General features: G+C 35.4%; 1 long non-coding RNA gene across 1 annotated transcript in view; it reads right to left on the reverse strand.

The window, feature by feature from the left end:
• The window catches only part of LOC116502137, a 31206-nt gene extending 26247 nt beyond the window's left edge, over nucleotides 1-4959 (reverse strand). The window contains exon 1 of the long non-coding RNA XR_004254540.1: nucleotides 4865-4959. This is a non-coding gene — a long non-coding RNA (uncharacterized LOC116502137). The remainder of the gene's footprint in view (nucleotides 1-4864) is intronic.
• Between the last annotated feature and the right edge of the window lie 6259 nt (nucleotides 4960-11218).

The following is an 11218-nucleotide window of genomic DNA, read 5'->3' on the forward strand; positions in this document are numbered from 1 at the left end:
CATTCACAGTCATGCATAATTCTAATACTGAGTAAATAAATAAATTGGGAGGACAGGAATAAATCTTAAGGCTTTTAAATAAATTCTGTTCACTGACATGATCAAGATCTAACTGTAAAGTTTAGACTTTGTAAACTTAATGCACTGGATTTTCTTCATGAGCAAGAGAAAATATAAATAAGTGTTAAAATGGCATTGTCTCTTAATCTCACAACCTTAATTAATTAAAAAAAAAAAAAAAGAGAGAGAGAAAATTACAGTAGGACTATACTTTTATTGTCATGTATTTTATAGAGGTCTCTTGTCCTTTTTTGTGCTTAGATCTTTAAAGCAGTCACAGCAACAGCTGTTCTCTTCTACAGAAGGTGCCTGCAATGTTTAAAACCAAGCATATGTTTCTAATTGTATTGTCTCACCTGAGCCCAGTTCCTTCACAACTTGAGTTGTCATGAAGGTTTGGGTTTATTTGCACATGTACTGCTGAAATGGCCTATGAATCCTCTGTTGGATATATTCCAGCATAGTCAAAAGGCTTCTGGAGCCTGAGGATTCAGCCTCCCTATTTAACATCTGAGAGATGCTCCAAGCAATAAGAAAGAAATTTACCTCCTTCCCTTCTGTCTAGCCTAGTCCGTGCCAAATCACTTATAATAGATCTGGGCAAGAATCACTTTCCACCACCCAGTTATTTGCTATTATAAAACACAATGGTTGAAAGTTCCCCAAGAAAACATATTCACACATATTTTTGTATCTGACTATTCAACAGAGCTCGTTTTCCTGATGCTAAAGAGATATCAATTATTTCTAGTACTGCCAGTACAAAAAGACTGTTGTACAGTGAAGCTAGCATCTGGCTAGATCATCCTTTGTACATTCAGAAGGGATTATATGAAATAGAATAGCTCTTTGTTTAGACACTAAACCATATTCAACAGTGAGCTCTCCCTCTTGCCCTCATTTTGTTTTGCCTGTGTCTTTCCGCAGGAGGTCTGCTGGAATGTTTCTGCTCTTCAATGCTTTTAATACTGGGATGGGTGGCCAGTAACTTCTTGGAGTTCTGTATGCTTCTGTAGCATTTAATTTCTCTTATCTAAAAGTAATAAAAGATCATTTGTATTTTCAGTGGATTAAAACACTTATTGGTATTCACATTTTTGATCTTCACATTTCTATCCTTGTTACATTAACTACCATGGTAAATAAACACAGAAAACTTACCAGCATTGAACCCTGTTTGTGAACTCAGAAACTAAGCAGAACAAACACCTCCCTTGTGTTATATACATGTGGCAGAAGCAGAACATTCCAAGAAAACATTGTATTGTAAAAGAAAGAAAGAGAGATCATTTTATTTCTGATACAGTTAATTACTTTTATGAGTTCAAATTATAGCTACCCTAAGCTACTAGCCAAAATAGTAAACGATACTGGTCCTTTTAGAAAGCAACTGAGGTCCTGGGTGGTTTGAATCACGGTTTCTCTGTGTCTCTTCACTGTATGCAGAAGGTGTCTGTTGCACCTGCTCTTCTAGGTTAGAAGTCACCTGTTAAAAGTGAGGTGAGATGGTTCCAGAGACTTGGTGTATTTCCCTTATCAGAGAATGATATGATTGCAAAGATACCAGTTTATCTTCTGTAAGTGGGAACTGGGCTCCTTTTAGACTGCATTTGCTGAATTTTGTAGCAGATGAGCAAAAGTATTTAATGTAAAAGGTGGAAAAAAATGTACTTATTTAATGAAATTCCCTTTGGCTTTAATACAAGAACAATTATTAATTATTTCATTTACTCTTAAGTATGCACAGACAATTCAAAACAGAGAAAAGAATTTCTACAGAAAATTAGGAACCTTTTTCTTCCAAGCTGCAACAGAAACCATTTAAGGGCCATATTTCCATGAACTTCCCTTTGCTAGGAGTTCCTCTTAATCAGTGAGGACTGGGTTTATTGACTTAACACATTTTCAGACAATGCTACATACTTTTAGACTGCATATGTATTAGTAAATTAAGCTGCTAGTGAACAGTCCCGGTCACAACAAATAGAATTACATAGATAAATGGATAGCATATTTGCTTACACAGTTCTGTCTGAGTTAAATAGGCCGCCTTCTCCCAAGCAAATCCTTGGCACAGTTTAGAAGACAGTATGGACTGGGGACTTGTGGCAGTGGTGAGCCCTTTTTTGGGGGGTTTAAAAACTTTAAATAACCACAGACCTTTCAGTCTGTGGCTGAGAACATTCTCAGTCCTATATAATCATGTAGCAGTTTGTGCCAGGTCAAGGTAGTCTTTTGAATAATTATAGTGAATAATATGTAAGACAGAAGCACCTTACAGGGCATTCATATATACTTGGAATGAAGAAACCCTACTATTCCTTCCAACGGTGTAACCCAATTTTCTCAGCTTGTTGAAGGAAAAAACACAGAAAATCTTGCAGTTCCCTACCAATTACCCTTTACATTTCTCTTGAAGTGCAGAGTTGGTGAGAATGGTGACATTTCATAGGGAAAGAATATGGCAAAATAATGATTACTTTTCTTTTTAGAAGTCTTCTAAAAGTATGTGGCAATTGATCTCCTTTTGTAGTCTTTTATTCACTGCAGTCATATATTTGTATGTATTTGTCTTGTCTGGAGGTACCTGCAATAACAGAGCTATTGTAGAAGTTGTTCTTAGCAGAGACATTGAGCTAACAAAAACAGTGACTGATTTTTGTCTAGATCATTCTGAGAATATTTACAGACTTTCTGATTTGATAAACATGTAATGAAGGTGTCATAACTAATAAAAACCTAGTTCCTGTCACTTGTAGTTGAACTTTAAAAAAAATAAATCATTGAGATTTACCAGGGAGGCAAAACTTATAGAAGTGAAAAATGCAAACTGTATTAATATATCTGCTATATGTAATCTACCAGTATTTGTTTGCTGATAGCAATCCAGGGAGATCAAGAAAGATCAAGTAGCTCTTCCAGATTTTAAAGATAACATTGGGAAAATTGTTAAATCTTTAAGGATAGTGATATCTTCTCTTGAAAAAGAAGCTTATAACGCTATTCTCTTACCAGTAACTTTAGTGTTCAGTACTGTGCATCTAAAGGACATTAGATTCTCATCTTTTTATGGCCTATCTTATGGTGTAATAAAAAAGCATGATAAAACAAACAAACAAACACAGATGCTATAATCAGGCTGGAAAATGAAACAGGAAAATACATTTGAAAATTGTATTCATTTGAAAATACATTTGAAAATTGTATCTCATAAATATTTTTTTTCTAAAAATGCACTGGAGTAACGCAGTTTTAAATAAGATCATAGCCTCACTAAACTAAAAATAAAAATTAAAATATTTCCCACATCTCGTCTTTTGAAGATGATTATTCCTCCCAAGTGTAATATTTTAAACATATTACTATTGAATTGTATTTTATTTTTGAAAATCGTTCCTGCAATTTGTGAAGATTATTTGAATTCTTTCCATCCCCTGCAGCATGCTTCCAGTCATTCACATTTTGATGAGCATAGTCTTAATCCACTAGCTATTAATGAAAATATTAATATGAATCAAAAGCAGGACAGATGACTTTCAAATCCATACACCTCCCATTTTGACAGAGAACCAATATTAACAACTCTGGATATTACTTTCTATCTAGCTTGTTTTCATCATGTCAAAAGCATTACAAAGGTCAGGATATATTATATCTTTGCTGAACTCCATGACTTTTGTCCTGTTTGTTTTTATTTATTTATTTTTTCCAGTTAACCTCTTTACCGTTCTAAGTACAGTGAATCTTACCATGGGAGTTCTTATCAAAGCTTCCTTTCACCTTCAAATTTTCAACTAATTCTCTATATGGACTACACTCATATTTAAAGGGGATCTCTTTTTCAGTTATTATCTGTGATTGTCATAGAGTGACAGATATCCCTGAGAGTGAGGTTACTAGATAAAGCAAGAAGTTTAATAAACTTTTTCCTTTGTTGAAGACCAAAGTTTTCAATAATTTGTGGCTCTGAAGAATTCAGAATTTAGAACATCAGAACTTAGAATTAATTAATCTGACACCAGAATGTAACTGGTATATCTAAATTACCCATACATCTCTTTGAGGGTCTGTATGAGTCTCAGCGATGGAAAGACAGGCATTTCTGAGAGGATGTGCCAGATCTTAGATGGGATGAATCATCTCACACATGTATTGATTCTACGGTGAGTCAAAGGCAACTGTGTTCTTATTATAGGTACCTCAGATAGGTCCCTAATATAGGTCCTAGATTCATTGATGAATCTAGGTTCAAGTATTTGCAAAAATACTAGTGTAAGTCTAGTTCTGCATTCTTAAGAAAAAGTACTGTGTTTGGAAGCCAGAACTGATGGCAGATACACTGAGAAGACCCATATCTTTCATCATATAATACAGAACAGCAGATGGCACTTATTAATGTGCTATAATAAGTTTGAGATGCCCCAGGCAGACTGATAAAGCAGAAAACAAGATGCAATGTTACAAGCAATAAAACAGTTCAACTCAAAATGGGAAAGGTGCTACAGGGGATATATGCTCATAGAAACACAGGGATAAACTGTGTTTTTGATGGAGAACAAACAAAACAATCCAGGGGATTTAGGAGCAAATATACTGAGACAGATGCATTTTTTTTTTGCAGCTTAAGTCACAGGTACAACTGAAGTCAGTGCATTTGTTGCTTGGGCATACAAAGAAAATAACAATGTGAGGTATACAAAGAAATGATGATAAGAGAAGAGTTTATTATCCTGCAGATTTCTGTTCATTTATCTGATAGAAATGAGAAGAAATGCAAATAACTTACACAGGGAAATCATCTTACCTGCACATACACCCTGATTGAATCCAAACTGATCACTGCTGCTCAGGAAAGAGATTTTGGAACCACTGTGGAAAGTTCATCTCATTGTTCAACAGTGTCACTCATCTACAAAATTAGAACTTCATGTTAGCATTTCCATCACACACCATCCCCTAGCTACAGAAAGATTTGTTAGCCCAAAAGACAATGATTAAACTTGAATGTTGTACTCTTAGATCTGCTGATACTCTCTCTAACGATTATTATTATTATTATTATTATTATTATTATTTTAGTACAACAGAAGTATATACCTCTTGGCATTTAAAACATGGTGAAAAACAATTTTCTTTGATCTACAAGATCATTCTGTTTCCAGCAAAACAGTACCAATCAAGCCACAGAACAATTTACTGAAATTGATTAAAGAATATATTTCCATTTTCTGTGTGTAAGCAGCACATTCTTATCTAAAGAACTATAGAAATGAAAAGCAAACCAAAATTAATGCAGCCTTCATGTAAAAAATCATGATAATAACAAAGCCTTCTAATAAGAGAATACAATTCTTTTAGGTAGTGACCTTCATATAAAACCTCAGAAAAGGCTTTGAAAACCATTATTCTCTAAAGTTAATTGAGTTAGATGTGAAAAACAAACATATTCAAATGTACTTCTTTCAAAACAATAAAGCTAATAGATATATTTTGATTTATATTTAATTTTTTGAGACACTACATCTGTTGTAGAACGTCATTTTAGATATGGAGATAGAGGTCAAGTCTCTTAAAGGAAAGATTGAATGATAAGGTGTTTTAGCACTTTTCTACATTTAAATAGCTTTTGTTATCTGTCTCTTAAAACTTATTCTAAAATACATTAATAATCTTCTAGCTACAATTCATATCAGTACAAATAAGCAAATAGAAATGAATAACACAAATAATAAAAACAAATTTTGAAAGTTCCAAGTGTTTAGAATTATTCTGTCAACTTTAAAACACTGATCATTATTTCAATAAAATAATCAAAACAATTCAACAGTTGCACTTTTTCCAAAAAGAAACCATAATCATAGAATCATAGAATGGTTTGAGTTGGAAGGGACCTTAAAGATCATCCAACTCCAATCCCCCTGCCATCTGCAGGGATTTCACCCACTAGATCAGGTTGGCCAAGGCCCCATCCAGCCTAGCCTTGAACACCTTCAGGGATGGGGCATCCTCAGCTTCTCTGGGCAATCTGTTCCAGTTCCTCACCACTGTGACGAGTGACAAATTTCCTAACAGCTAATCTCCCCTCTTTTAGCTTTAAACCATCCACCCTTGTCCTATCATTATCTGCCAAACTAAAAAGTAGCTCTCCATCTTTTTTTATAAGCCCCCTTTAAGTACTGCAAAGCTGCAATAAGGTCACCCTTGAGTCTTTTCTTCAGGCTGAACATCCCCATCTCTCTCAGCCTTTCTTCACAGGAGAGGCATTCTAGCCCTCTGATCATCTTTGTATCCCTCCTTTAGACTTGCTCTAACAGGTCCACATCTTTCTTGTGATGTTGCCCCAAACATGGACTCCAGGTGGAGCCTCATGAGGACAGAGTAGAGGGGGAGTAATAATAAAAATGAGTAATTTGATAAAGTAGTATAATTTCAGTTCAGATCAGAACATTGTTCTGAATTTAGTCAGGGACTTTTCCTACTGGTGGAGTACCCACTTTTACAATTCATATTAATGGAGCTTCACTATCATTGCTGAAGAGCAAAATTTTTCAATTCCTTCATTATTAATAATTTATTAAGATAATGATCTTTCCATAAATCCGAGCAGGTAAAGATGTTTAGTTTTTCATACAGCACTACCGAGGACTGTGAATTCATGTCCATCCATAGAGCCAAAGTTGTAAAGTTAGCAATTATAGCTAAGAGAGAAACTTATTTTTGTTTCTGTATGTTGCAGGAGGGCTTTGCCTGCAAATAAGGAAATCTGTAATTTTAAAGGCCTCCAAATTTTTGCCCTTCAAGATTTCCCATTCCTCTCTTTCTGGATACCCTAAAGGAATATTGTTAAACAGAGAATTAACTCCATGGTTCCTGAAGAAAATGGACTGTGGCAGGAATGCAGGAGGCTTGCATATTTGAAGGAAAAAGCCGAGGAACCATGGGTATATGTTCTCTGTTTCTTTATTGCCTCATGGGATTCAAATTGTCCTATGAATCCTTACTCCTCTAACAATAATTTCTGTGTAGTTATGATGGTTTTAAAACCACAGGAATTGTCTCTCCTGTAAACCATTTAAAACATAACTCTAAATTCCACTGTACATTATTTACTACACAATCTATACAATCAAAATACAATTTATTTTTTTGAATCCCAAACTGGCCTTGAAGACAGGGAGTTTAAAATTAAAGTTTACCTTGTCTCTTACATTGAATAATATGGAAAAAAAAAAAAAAAAAAAAAAAAGGAAAGAAAAAAGATCAGTGATATAATTCATAGGCTTTTTATACAAGTAAAAAATATGCTTTAGAAAATGATTTTTTAAAAATTTGTATATTTTGAGGTTTTATTATTTGTACTTTTTTTTTCTTTCTTTTTTTTTTAAACTGCTGATTGGGTCCAAATCACATGAAGATGACATTGCAACTAAATTGATGCTATTTGATATAATTTGTAAGTACAAAGATTATAGATCGTACTATACTTGCCTATTTATTTACCTACACAAACCCATATTTAACAGATATTATTCAATGTCACGTAGACTGTGAAATAATCCTTCTGATGGGAACAAAAAAAAATCAAAATTAGTTGCATAAGTTATTTGTTCCTTGCAATTCAGACAGGCCTTACTAGTGCAGTTTGCATATTGTACAAAAGGATAATTGAAAACCCTTTATCACTTTGTTAACCTCTCTTGCCCTTCTTCATCTTCTTTGCAATTCCAATAAGGCTGCAACAGCACTGCAACATAAAGATTAGTTTAATGATTCTATATAAAAGTTGTCAACCTTGTTGATCATTTCCTACTCCATTGTCAATATAGAAGTATATTTTATTTCTATTCTGAAAGGGCTATGAGAACTATTTTGGTGAGTTAGTGATTTCCCTCAAATCTGTTCTTCAAAACCAAACCAAACCATCGCTGGTATCTTATCATATCAGAACAGTTTTCATTTTTCTGAATAAAAAAATTATTACTTTAGAGATCTATTAGGATTACCAATTTTGACTTGTCATCACAATTTACAATGGAGCAGAAAAAAAGTCCTTAAACTTGCTTGTTTTGAAGCATAATGCTTCTTTCTCACACTCTTAGTTTAATACTAAGAGTTTTCTCACACACATTGCTCTGGATCTGAACCTCATGCCACCTCCACTGCATTTCCTTAGTCTCATTTTTATACAGATGAATCCTCTGTGCTATGGCCATGCCACACATTTACTGTAAGATCTTCAGCCCTGTCCTTTCCTGCTCACTTCCCTTCCAGCAATCAAGACACAATCCTTCAGGGATTTCTGGGTGTGTAGAGGGCTCTGAGGAGGAGGAGTGCTTGGAGGTGCAAATGAGTCCCTACTGCTTGTCTGTCTGGTCTTTTGTATTCACTTATAATGTACTTCTCACAACTGAATCCCTTAGTATTTTATGCATCACACTAAGGGGCTGAGGTTTCAGTTTTAGAAAAATAGATATTTATATACTTTAAAGTGATAAACATTTGTGAAAATATGAGTGGGAAAGCAGGTGATAGATCAGTTATGTGCTCTTGTTTCCATTTTGCCATCCTGAAAACATCAGTTAAGTCCCCACTTTGTAAACAAGAACACAATTTGTCAAAGGTTGTATGACCTAGATCTCATAATTCCCATTGCAGGGCTAAACTCTGTTTCCTACCCTTCCAGATGATTAATGTTTTCTGTTTTCTTTACTTTGTCTTTCTAGTACAAGAGAAGAAGTATTCCACAAGAGGATTTGTTTCTGTCCTTTCTTACAGTCCAGTAAATCCTGGAAGGTATTAAAAAACAGGCAGAATTACTCAGAGCTATTTCCAAAGAGCTTCTGAGATGTTCAGCTGGTTGAACCATATCCTCAAGTTATGAAATAGTCTCATGAAGCATACAATAGGTCTCAGTCTCATGAAGAATTTATTGTAATCTTTGTTCACACTAAAACTTTAAAGGAGGAAACTTTGAAAGTCTACATCTGAATTTCCAGTCTAGGTCTGAATCTGAGAACTATTCGTGAAATCTATAGATCTGTTCTTACAGTTCAACAGAGAACTTATCAGGTTTATCTTCAGTTAGTTTCCTTACTAAATGAGGATTTAAAAAGTGAAATGTAAAATCCCCCAATGGCACATTCTTGCCCTCAGTTTTTCCTTAGGTATTATCTGAAAATGTAAAGACTCCTCTGACTCCTCCATTGCAGAACAGGGTTACTCAAGCCTAACCCATTACCTCTTAATTTCTCTGCTGCACCACATAGCAATCCAGACACTCTTCTGGCTTCATTACATCTCAAACATTAACAACTGCACATTTGCACATTTGCTAATAGTACCTCTTTGTGTTGCCAGTGTACCCTTGCTGACACTCTGTTTTCTTTGCTTGACACTCCACTTGCTGTTGACTCTTAGTGAAAGGAATGGAACTGAAAGCCCTGGCATTTCAGTGTGTGAAACGAGGCAGTAGCTGATGAAGTACAGTTTCTCATACTGTGAGAAATTATCAGTTATATTGGCTTTGGGAAGGCTTTCAGAACTCTCATTCACAATACTGGTTTTTAGTGTTTTCTGGACTGAAGCCAAATCCTGAAAAAATACCCATGCATAACCATCCTATGAGTGCTTACTGGGCCTTACAGCAGAACCATCTGAATAAAGTTATGGACTCACTGGCAAGCAAGACAGAGTACTCCATGTAATTAAACTAAATGAGATTGTGTCTCAGAATAAGAGGCCTATAAGCTAGCTTTTGCTTGCAGTGCTACATAGAATTTTTGGCAGACATAAGAAAACAATGCTGTTAAAGACAGCCATAACAACAAAACAACAACAAAATAAAACACAACCTTGTTAATAAATACAATCTAAATTTCATTAAATTATAATGAAGTCTTTTGTAGACATTATTGTGAAAGAAAAAGTTTTCATAGTTATTTCCAAACTAATTCCATATAAAGTTATTTCTATCTCATTCTCCTCAGATTAAAATCAAGTTATTACAATTTCACGATACATTTCATATACTAGATAAAACATAATGAAACCTAAGAAAGACATAGACCTGTTAGAGCAAGTCAAGAGGATGGTCAGGAGGGATGATCAGAGGGCTGGAGCACCTCCTATGAAGACAGGCTGAGGGAGTTTGAGTTGTTCAGCCTGCAGAAGAGAAGGCTCTGCGGAGACTTTATAGTAACTAAAGGGAGCCCACAAGAAAGCTGGGAAGGGACACTGTCAGGGAGTGTAGTGATAGGACAATAAGTAATAGCTATAAACTAAAAAAGGGTAGATTTAGATTAGATACTAGGAAGAAATTCTTTACTCTGAGAATGATGAGGCACTGGAACAGGTTTCCCAGAGAAGCTGAGGATGCCCTGTCCCTGGAGGTGTTCAAAGCCAGGTTGTATGGGGCTTTGAGCAATCTGCTCAAGTTGAAGGTGTTCCTCCTGGAGGGGGGCTGGAATTAGATGATCCTTAAGGTCCCTTCCAACCCAAGCCATTCTATGATTCTATGAAGACAAAATTTGGGAAGAAACTAGAAAGCTACAGGGTAAAATCCTAGCAAGGTGGATTTTGGAAGTCCAGAATGATCTACAAACAACAGTGACTTTTTCTTGGTCTTTCTGAGTTAAAATGTATTTATCTTTGTCTACATTCCCACTATGGAAAGATTTAGCATATTATATATCTATGCTGTGAAATTCTGTAATAGCTCAGGAACAGAAAATGTTGAAGATGGGAAGGCTAACATTTGTACCTGCAACATTATAGGAGCAAAACAAGACTTGCGTTAGCTCTGAGATCTACATAACATATTATGTCTTTATGCCTGGATGTCAGTCAGCTCTAAGTCTGTGTACTTTGTTTGCTTCTAAGCAAAACACAATCTTATAAGACTGGAGAGAGTCTACAGAAGGGCCATGAAGGTGATGAAAGGACTAAAACACTTCTCCTGTGAGGAAAGGCTGAGAGAGCTGGGACTGTTCAGCCTGGAGGAGAGGAGGCTTATATTATAAGGGTGGATCTTATCACTGTGTATAAATACCTGAAAGGAGTATGAAAAGAAAGCGGAACTATGCTTTGTTTGGTGGTGCCCAGTGCCAGGTCAAGAGGCAATGGACCACGGGGTCCATCTGTCAGGAGCAAACTGCTCCGT

The sequence above is a fragment of the Aythya fuligula genome, chromosome 1, assembly GCF_009819795.1.
Source record: "Aythya fuligula isolate bAytFul2 chromosome 1, bAytFul2.pri, whole genome shotgun sequence".
NCBI classification, from domain to species: Eukaryota; Metazoa; Chordata; class Aves; order Anseriformes; family Anatidae; genus Aythya; species Aythya fuligula.